Source organism: Eretmochelys imbricata, chromosome 6, assembly GCF_965152235.1.
Source record: "Eretmochelys imbricata isolate rEreImb1 chromosome 6, rEreImb1.hap1, whole genome shotgun sequence".
Classification (NCBI taxonomy): domain Eukaryota; kingdom Metazoa; phylum Chordata; order Testudines; family Cheloniidae; genus Eretmochelys; species Eretmochelys imbricata.
Window position 1 is genome coordinate 74,158,709 of NC_135577.1, and position 9,245 is coordinate 74,167,953.

Genomic DNA, 9,245 nt, shown 5'->3' on the forward strand with positions numbered 1-9,245 from the left:
TAACAAGGCAGGGCTCCCTCTAGTTGGGAGAAAACCTGCAACACAGGGCCACGTTATAGGGATGAGGTGTAAAAGTAGAGTATTTGAAATGACCTAGACTCTGCTGCTTTTTGGCTGTCAATGTCCTTCTTGCAGTGGTGGTAGCTACCAGGTTTAAGCTTTACGCAGGAGAGGGAATTTACATTTGTGCTTCAGTGATGTGAGTGATATCTATGTAACGATGCCTTTAGCTGAGTCACCTTTGGGAATGGAACTGGGGACCTCTCGGCACAAAAGCCTCTCCATAAGCCTCTCTTCATGCCATCCGATAGAGAGGCTTCTCCAGGGGTGGTGGAACTGGGGTCTAATGCCCCCACAATGGAAACATTGTAGGGGCTGATCTGTGTTTCCTCCCCAAAGCAAGCTTCTGCCTCCTCTGGGCTTCTCCCAAGATAGACACCAGGGAGGTAGCCCCTCCACTTACTACCAGGAGCACTCTGACATAAAAAGTTGGGATGCTCCACTGTAGTATCCACTCCCTGTTGCACTCAGATCTCATCTACAGAGTGGTATGACACGACCACAGGAAACCTGGGTTATGTGTATAAGATACTCTTGTCCCATAAAAACCCACCTAGATTTAGAAAAGAAATAAGTGTCAGTACATTTTGGGTTTCTTTTTTTTCATATTATCAAAATTGTATTGTTCTGGACAGGAATCAAATTGAGGGGGGAAAAAAGGTAGAGGTATTCTTTTAAGTTTCCCCTTCAAGTACTTTTCCTCACTTGAGTGGTCAAAATAAGATGCCATTCCAAATAGATGGTGCAGATACTCTAATTAGGATCATGCATACTGGAGGGAGGTGCCGGTGTGCCACACCACCAAATCCTCCTTCTAGTCTGAGCCTTGTTTTGCATCAGTCATTTTGCATAGATGATTGCAAACTGCTCCTGTTTAACATAAAGAGAAAGGTGCAATATTTGCAGGTGATTAGACAGACAAGAGCATTGATATGGCTTCCTTTATTACAGTGCATCAGCCTGAATAACCACTCAGCAGGATATTTAACTGTGGGTGTTCAGATCCCCAAGATAGATGCCAGTCTGACAATGATGAGATAAAGCAGGTAAGGTAATATCTTTTACTGGGACAACTGCTATTAGAGTGAGAGACAAGCTTTCAAGTCACACAGGGTATGTCTATGCCCACAGCAACTACACACCTGTGGCTGCCCTGTGCCAGCCAATTAGGGCTGTGGGGCTGGTTCATTGTTGTATAGACTTCCAGACTCGGGATGGAGCCTGGGCTCTACCAGCCTGTGAGGTGGAATGAATTTTGAAAGAGAAAATTGTTGAGGACATAGAAGTAAATGGTAATTGGGATAAAATACAACATGGTGCCAGACCAAACTAATCTCCTTTGAGAAAATAATTGATTTTTTTTAGAGATCGGAAATGCCTTACTGAAATTGAGGTAGATTGTATCTACTGCATTTGATACAGTTCCACATGGGAAATTATTAGTTAAAATTGGAGAATATGGGGATTAGTATGAGAATTGAAAAGTGGATATGGCACTTGTTAAACGAGAGACTACAATGGGTTCCACTGAAAGGTGAACTGACAAGCTGGAGGAAGGTTACTAGTGGAGTTCCTCAGGGATTGGTGTTGGGACCTATTTTATTGAACATTTTTATTATTGACCTTGGCACAAAAATGTGCAGTTTGTTAATAAAATTTGCAGATGACAGAAATTTGGGAGGTATAGCCACTGTCAAGTTTCCTTCCCCACTCTGAACTCTAGGGTATAGATGTGGGGACCTGCATGAAAACCCCCTAAGCTTATTTTTACCAGTTTAGGTTAAAACTTCCCCAAGGTACAAACTATTTTACCTTTTGCCCTTGGACTTTATTGCTGCCACCACCAAGCGTCTAACAGATATATAACAGGGAAAGAGCCCACTTGGAAACGTCTTTCCCCCCAAAATCCTCCCCAAACCCTACACTCCTTTTCCTGGGGAAGGCTTGATAAAAATCCTCACCAATTTGCATAGGTGAACACAGACCCAAACCCTTGGATCTTAAGAACAATGAAAAAGCAATCAGGTTCATAAAAGAAGAATTTTAATTGAAGAAAAAAAGTAAAAGAATCACCTCTGTAAAATCAGGATGGTAAATACCTTACAGGGTAATCAGATTCAAAACATAGCGAATCCCTCTAGGCAAAGCCTTAAGTTACAAAAAGACACAAAAACAGGAATATCCATTCCATTCAGCACAGCTATTTTATCAGCCATTTAAACAAACAGAATCTAATGCATATCTAGCTAGATTACTTACTAAGTTCTAAGACTCCATTCCTTTTCTGTTCCCGGCAAAAGCATCACACAGACAGAGAGAACCCTTTGTTCCCCATCCCCCCAGCTTTGAAAGTATCTTGTCTCCTCATTGGTCATTTTGGTCAGGTGCCAGCAGCATGTCTTAGCTTCTTAAGCCTTTACAGGTGAAAGGGTTTTCCTCTGGCCAGGAGGGATTTAAAGGTGTTTACCCTTCCCTTTATATTTATGGCAGCCACTATGGAGGAGGACCAGAATATCATACAAGAAGATCTGGATGACCTTGAAAACTGGAGAAATAGAAATGGGATGAAATTTAATAGTGCAAAGTACGAGGTCACGCAGTTAGAGACTAACAGCAAGAATTTTTGCTATAAGGTGGGGACTTATCAGTTGGAAGCAACAGATGAAGAGAAAGACCTAGAGTATTTGTTGATCACAGGATGACTTGGTTTGAGGATTTCAGTAACTCTGCCAGAGGTTAGGGGTCTATTTCAGGAGTGGGTGAGGTTCTGTGGCCTGCAATGTGCAGGAGGTCAGAGCAGATGATCATGATTATCCCTTCTGACATTAAAGTCTATAAGACTATGAGCCACCTATGTGATGTGAAGACTGTGAAAAAGGCGAATGGAATCCTAGGATGCATCAGGTGAGACAGGGAAGTGTTAGTACCATTATACAAGGCATTGGTTGGACCTCATCTGGAATAATGTGTGCAATTCTTTAAATTCTGGTCCCCCATGTTTAAGAAAGATAAATTCAAACTGGAGCAGGTGCAGAGAAGGACTACTAGGATGATCAGGGGAATGATCAGAAGAGACTCAAAGAGCTTGGCTTGTTTAGCCTAACCAAAAGAAGGCTGAGGGGAGATATGATTGCTCTGTATAAATACATTAGAAGGATAAACCAGGGAGGGAGAGGAGTTATTTAAGTTAAGCGCCAATGTTGACACAAGAATAAATGGATATAAACTGGCCATCGATAAGTTTAGGCTTGTAATTAGGTGAAGGTTTCTAACCATAACAAGAATAAAGTTCTGGAGCAGCCTTCTAAGGGGAGCAGTGGAGGCAAAAAACCTAACTGGCTTCAAGACTGAGCTTGGTATGTTTATGGAGGGGATGGTATGATCAGACTGCCTACAATGTCATGTAGTTGATCTGCGACTGCTAGCAGCAAATATCTCCAATAGCTGGTGATGGGACACTAGATGAAGAGGGCTCTGAGTTACTACAGAGAATTCTTTCCCAGGTGTGTGGCTGTTGGGTCTTGCCCACATGCTCACGGTCTACTTGATGGCCACATTTGGGGTCAGGAAGGAATTTTCCCCTAGGTCAGATTGGTAGAGACCCTGGAGGCTTTTCACCTTCCTTTGCAGCATGGGTCATAAGTCACTTGCAGGTTTAAACTAGTGTAAATGGTGGATACTCTGTAACTTGAAGTCTTTAAATCATGATTTGAAGATTTCAGTAACTCATCCAGAGGTTAGGAATCTATTACAGGAGTGGGTGTGCAAGATTTTGTGGCCCACAATGTGCAGGAGATCAGCTTGATGATTATGATGGTCCCCTCTGGCATTACAGTCTGAGGCTATGAATACTTCATATTTATCTATTTTGGAAATTCCTACTTTCCTTTACCCTCAAGCCCAGACAATGAAATCAGGAGATTAAGTTGGATGATTATAAAAACGTTTATAATTTATCTCTGCTGAAACAGAGAATGTGTTTAAAAAAACAAAACAAAACAAAAAAAAGAGTGAATGTACACCGGAATGCTGCACGTTAATCATCGTCTCACAGAAATGTGCACAAACAAGAATTAATACAATTAATCACTAATAGATCATGCAGCTGTGAAAGTTAAATAATAAGGAAGAAGAGGAAGGGTGCTCTAGGGACAAAAAATACAATCTAATTAAGTTTCTGATATATATATGGCATGGGGCCTTATCTAAAACATATTAAAGTTCATGGAAAGTCTCCCATTGGCTTTAATGAGTTTTTGGATCAGTCCTATGATTATTTCTCCCTGCTCTTGCCTCCCCCACCCCAGTATTATATACTCCATAAAAGGTTTTTGGTCTTCACCTTCGACTTGTCAACTTGTAACTACCAGCCCTTCTATCATCTTCTCAGTGACCTCAGGCTGACAACATTCACATGTTTTTCCCAAAGGCTATGGCAACTTTTATTCAGGTTCTTCAGCTTCAATTTTCCATCTCACACACTTCCTCCCGGATACAGACTTCAGCTACCTATAGGATGGACAGACATCATAAACAGGACAGGATTGCTTTCAGAAAAATTCCTGCCTACAGCACTACTTTCTCATCCTTTCTGGGAAGTGCTTGGATTTTCCATATCACGCTCTTTCCTGTCTGGTGTGTGACCTTCCTTTTCCCGGTTTAGTCCTTTTTGTTTTTTAAAAAGCAAAATAGCAAGACATCTCATTTTAATGATGGTTTTATCCTGCTAGACTTGTGTTAATGTACGTTGTTGTTACAGGGAAAGGGTCAGGGGGAAGTGATGAGAACTCGGTAAGGACAAAACACAAATGTTCTTGGTTACAAGAATAAACATGACTTAACTCTCCTATAAACCCCAATTTTGCTGAAGAGACCTTCTACAATCCAATAGTCACACTAGTAAGGAGCTGAAACCCTGAAATCTTTCTCGTGAAAATTGACTTAATCCCATATCTTGACTTCTCTACATTTTTAAGTGAAAGGTGTGGAATGGAATGCCTACAGTGACTTTTAAAAAAACCCATTATTGACACACATGAACTTTCTACACCAAATCTTTTTCATAACCTGTATTTTTATCTTTAAAAGACATACTTGTGTTTGGTTAACCTCTTATCATTAACTTTGTATTTATTTTGTGCAAATTCCAAAATTGGTAACCACAGATTATGAAATGTACTTGATGCTAATATAAAGCCCTCTCATTTTTCCATTGAAAGGATTTCTCATACTTTATTTCTCCATGACATTCATTGTAGGAGGATCTGTCCTTTTCCAAAAACAAGCTGTAGCATATCTGGCTGCAACTAGTAATTGTGTTTGCCTGTGGCATCCTTCTCTGAGTCAAAGGCCTCCTTTGGGCTGTAACCTGGTAGAATACTATTGGTTCTCTGGGTAGCCTAACATGAAATGGGTTGACGAGGAGCCTCTGAGCACATGTACATTTAAAACACAACCATAAAAGTATCAAAAATAAACTTTTCTCATACTCATCATAGAAACATAGACACATCACCCTTATCTATCACCCACCTTCAGGCAAAAATCTGATTAAATACCTAAGTCTCAAAGTCAGTCTCATAGTAATTTTTTAAAAATACTTTTAGATAGAAAAATGATTTTTTGACTAAACTGAAAATTTTTCAAAAGTTTTCCATCTTTGTCAAAAAAACAGAAACCGAAAACTCTTCAGTAAATATTTTTGGTATTTTTATAATCTTTTGCTTTTGTTTCTGATTTAAAAAAACCTTGGCTTTCGGTTTTCAGATTGTTTTGTTTTTTTATTAGATTTTTCAGAACAAAAAATTTCAAGGGAATTTTTTTTAATGAAGATATTCAAAAATTCCCCATGGGAAAAATAGTTGCCATTTTTTTGACTAGATTGTCCTGTTCTTGAAGGTCAACTAACCTAGTTTGCCAAACCAAAAAGAGAAGCAAATTCCAGATCTGAGGGACAGTCCATAGAGTAAGTCCTGCTCCCAGTCCTCTAGAATTCAAATCCAATGGCTATTAGTGGAAATGTCCAAATGGCTTCTACTGTTGAAATGATTCACTGATAGATAGGTGAGAATCTGGCCCATTGTCTCAAATATGCAACAAGAGGCAAACCTTGAACGATAGGGCTTTATAGATTGGAATTAGAGATGAGCAAATAATTTTACCATGAATAATTTATTTTGCAATTTACCTCATGTTCTACCCATGGAATATCCATGACCCCTTTGTTTAGGTTAGCTCTGTAGCCAGTTTTCAACCTACATTACAGTATTAATAGCCAAGATGGTACAAATAGATTTTGAGAGTAAAATTTCAAGTGACATAGTTGCAGATGCTTCAGTAACACCCAACTATATTGCATCTGTTGTTTTCCATTCATCCACTATCTTTGCAAAGTTTTGAAAACAAACAAAGAAAAACATGCTGTTTTTGTGGTATCCTTTCTCAGTACCTAAGCCCCATGAAGTAATGTTGGTTGTGATATTATTAGTTGGCCATCTACAACAGCTGTTCTGTTTCTACCTAGAGTTATGGGGACAGTTAAATTTGCCCTTCACCCTTGAAATTCTTTCACTTACGAAACTGAACCAGCAGCAGATGCATCAAGAGTAAAATTCAGAATTGTAGTAATAGTATCTAACCTTTTGATACATTGAGTATTGCTATTTTTTCTTTGCATCTGATCAATATAAGGACATAAGTTTGGCACATGTATTTGTTGAATCACCAGCTTTGATTCAAAGTACGTGTCGTTAACCATTTCCTCCCCTTCCTTCCTTTGTAAATTTACCATCAGAAAGATGTTTCTTGTCTAATTTTTTTAAGTTTCAATTAAGCTTCAGCAGACTTGCAGAAGCAATTTATTGAACAGTGCCCACACAAGACGACATTCATTCAGAAATTCATATATGCTGCAGATTTGATTCCCCTCTCCCTCCCCTCATGGTTTTAGTGTTCCCTCTACTTCAAATGGAAAAGCCCAAATTAAACCTAATTACAGTACTATGGGCATTAATTTTGTTTTATGTTTCCCGTTTTGCAGAAGAAGAGTACTAGGGCAACACAAATAATACAAAGCAGCAGTTTAACCAAGAGGATTAGTCAATGGGCCAGATTGTTTGCTGGTGGAAATCAGAGTAGCTGCACATGCCATTTTGGGGGGGATGTAAATGTACCTTATCCAATCATTAGGCATGATATTTGGAAAGGAGAAAAGCGGAGGGGGGATAGCCTAAAGAGGCAGAATAGAAGATTGGAGAGAGAGGGGGGCTTGGAAAGAAAGCTAGTAGGAGGAAAAACAAACTGGAAGAAAGAGGAGGGGGAACTACAAGGTAAATAGTCACAAGTTTGAGATGTTTATGATGTGGTAACCTTCCTAGTGAAGATTTCCCTGGTGATGTATTCCTTTGTGACACCTTGGCTAGTTTTGACTGATTTCCATGAATGGAATGTAACATTTTATTTCTCATACGTAAGGCTAATACCAGAATGTCTCTCACAGGTTCAGTGCAACTGCATTGCTGAGTTAATTAATAAAACAGAAATAATTCCAGAAAAGCTGCACAGGTCAATAATTACTCATCAAGCCCATCCATCTGTAGTATGGTAAATGATTTAGCTACAGTACTTCATCTTATTAAAATATAATATCGGTAGGGATATATATTTTTCTGTGTAAGAATAGAAAGCAGTTATCACTATTCAATAGACACTATAGATTACTATTCAGCATATGCTGATTGCTTTGAAATCACTTTCTTTCCTAGAACTGTAATTCATTGGAACTTATTATCCAAATTATTCACAATACTTATCACATTAGAAGGTTCTGAGATACTATGAAGATTCTTGGTTACCATGACGATGAGCACAGTATAAAACTTGAGACATTTTGAAGATTTTTTTATTTGTTACATGGGCTATATAGAATGTACTTTTCTATTTCTATTCCATTGTCCCTCCCTTGCAAAAAAACCTGTATCTCTTGAAATCAATACAATAAGTAGTTTTTTAAATTCCTCCTGAGCTTTAACTCCCCTATATTCTCCATTATAGCTTACTCAAGAGACAGCATATATACATTGTGTAAGTGCATACCAAAGATCAAAAGATCAGAGGAGAGATCTGAATGTGAATTTCAGAACGCACACAAAATTTTCAAGCTCTTACAGCTACAAAGTAAATGGCTATAATGCAGAACAAGGCATAAGGATTAGGAATTGTCTCCAAGAGAGCTGATAACTATTGGCTTTTACTCATTTTCCCCCTCCCTCTGCCCCCCAGTTGTTGTTTTACTATAGTATGTTCTACAGTTTTATTCTTTTTCAGGTGGAAATTTTGATCAGGGTCAACATTGGGAATGGCACAGAACGTGCACAATGACATTCCTTCCATCAAAGAACAGGCAGTAGCCTGTAAAATTTGGTAAGTTACAGGAACACCATTTGTGTAACTCTGCTGCATGTCACAGGAAGTCGCTGCCCATGCTGCTACATATAAGGACATGGTTCCGCTGGAAACAGAATGCCTGTCTTTAATAAATTAAAAAAAAACCCAAAAACAACTCTCTGAGCATTCCCAGATGACATCTGTAGTTTGTCCTGCAAACAACTGGCCTGAAATATGGAGATGCTTTGGTTGTGCAGTCATGCCTTGGCTGATAGTAGGCTTCCTGTGAAATCTGTAAATCATCAGATAACAAAAGAGTTTAGCAGCATTATTTAAGTTTAAAATATTTAGAAATATGCCCCCAATAGAACTGCTTATTTATAGCCTATCTCTAAACGTACATCTCTAGAATGAATTCATGCATCTATATTTGATATTACAGCTGTTGCGCTGGATTGGGAATGACCAATGAATGAAGAGATGGCAAGTACAATGAGAGAATAATAATGATCTGATGGCAGCCTGTCATTCGTAGCTAGTGTCTGCAGTGTGTTTTTTTCCTAAATGAATTAGTTAAACTTCATCTTGTTGAAGTCTCATCATTTTAGAGGCTCTTACAAAAAGAAAGCTAATAAACAGATGGACTCATTCTTGTTCTAAGTCCACAATCTCATTTGGAACTAATTGCCATTCTCGTTGTCAGTCTCAGGAGAGAGGCTGATGAGGAAATAGACCTATGCTTTCACCCCTACAGGCAAGTCTCTGCTCTGGGGTGAGGGTCATGCTGAGAGATTGTAGGG

The 9,245-nt window shown here is 39.0% G+C and overlaps 1 long non-coding RNA gene across 1 annotated transcript; it reads left to right on the forward strand.

Moving 5' to 3' along the window:
* Positions 1-1,009: 1,009 nt before the first annotated feature.
* LOC144266781 (uncharacterized) lies at positions 1,010-9,011 on the forward strand. Its single transcript, XR_013346498.1, has 3 exons — positions 1,010-1,106; positions 8,386-8,481; positions 8,888-9,011. It is a non-coding gene; the product is annotated as an uncharacterized LOC144266781 (long non-coding RNA).
* Positions 9,012-9,245: the final 234 nt, after the last annotated feature.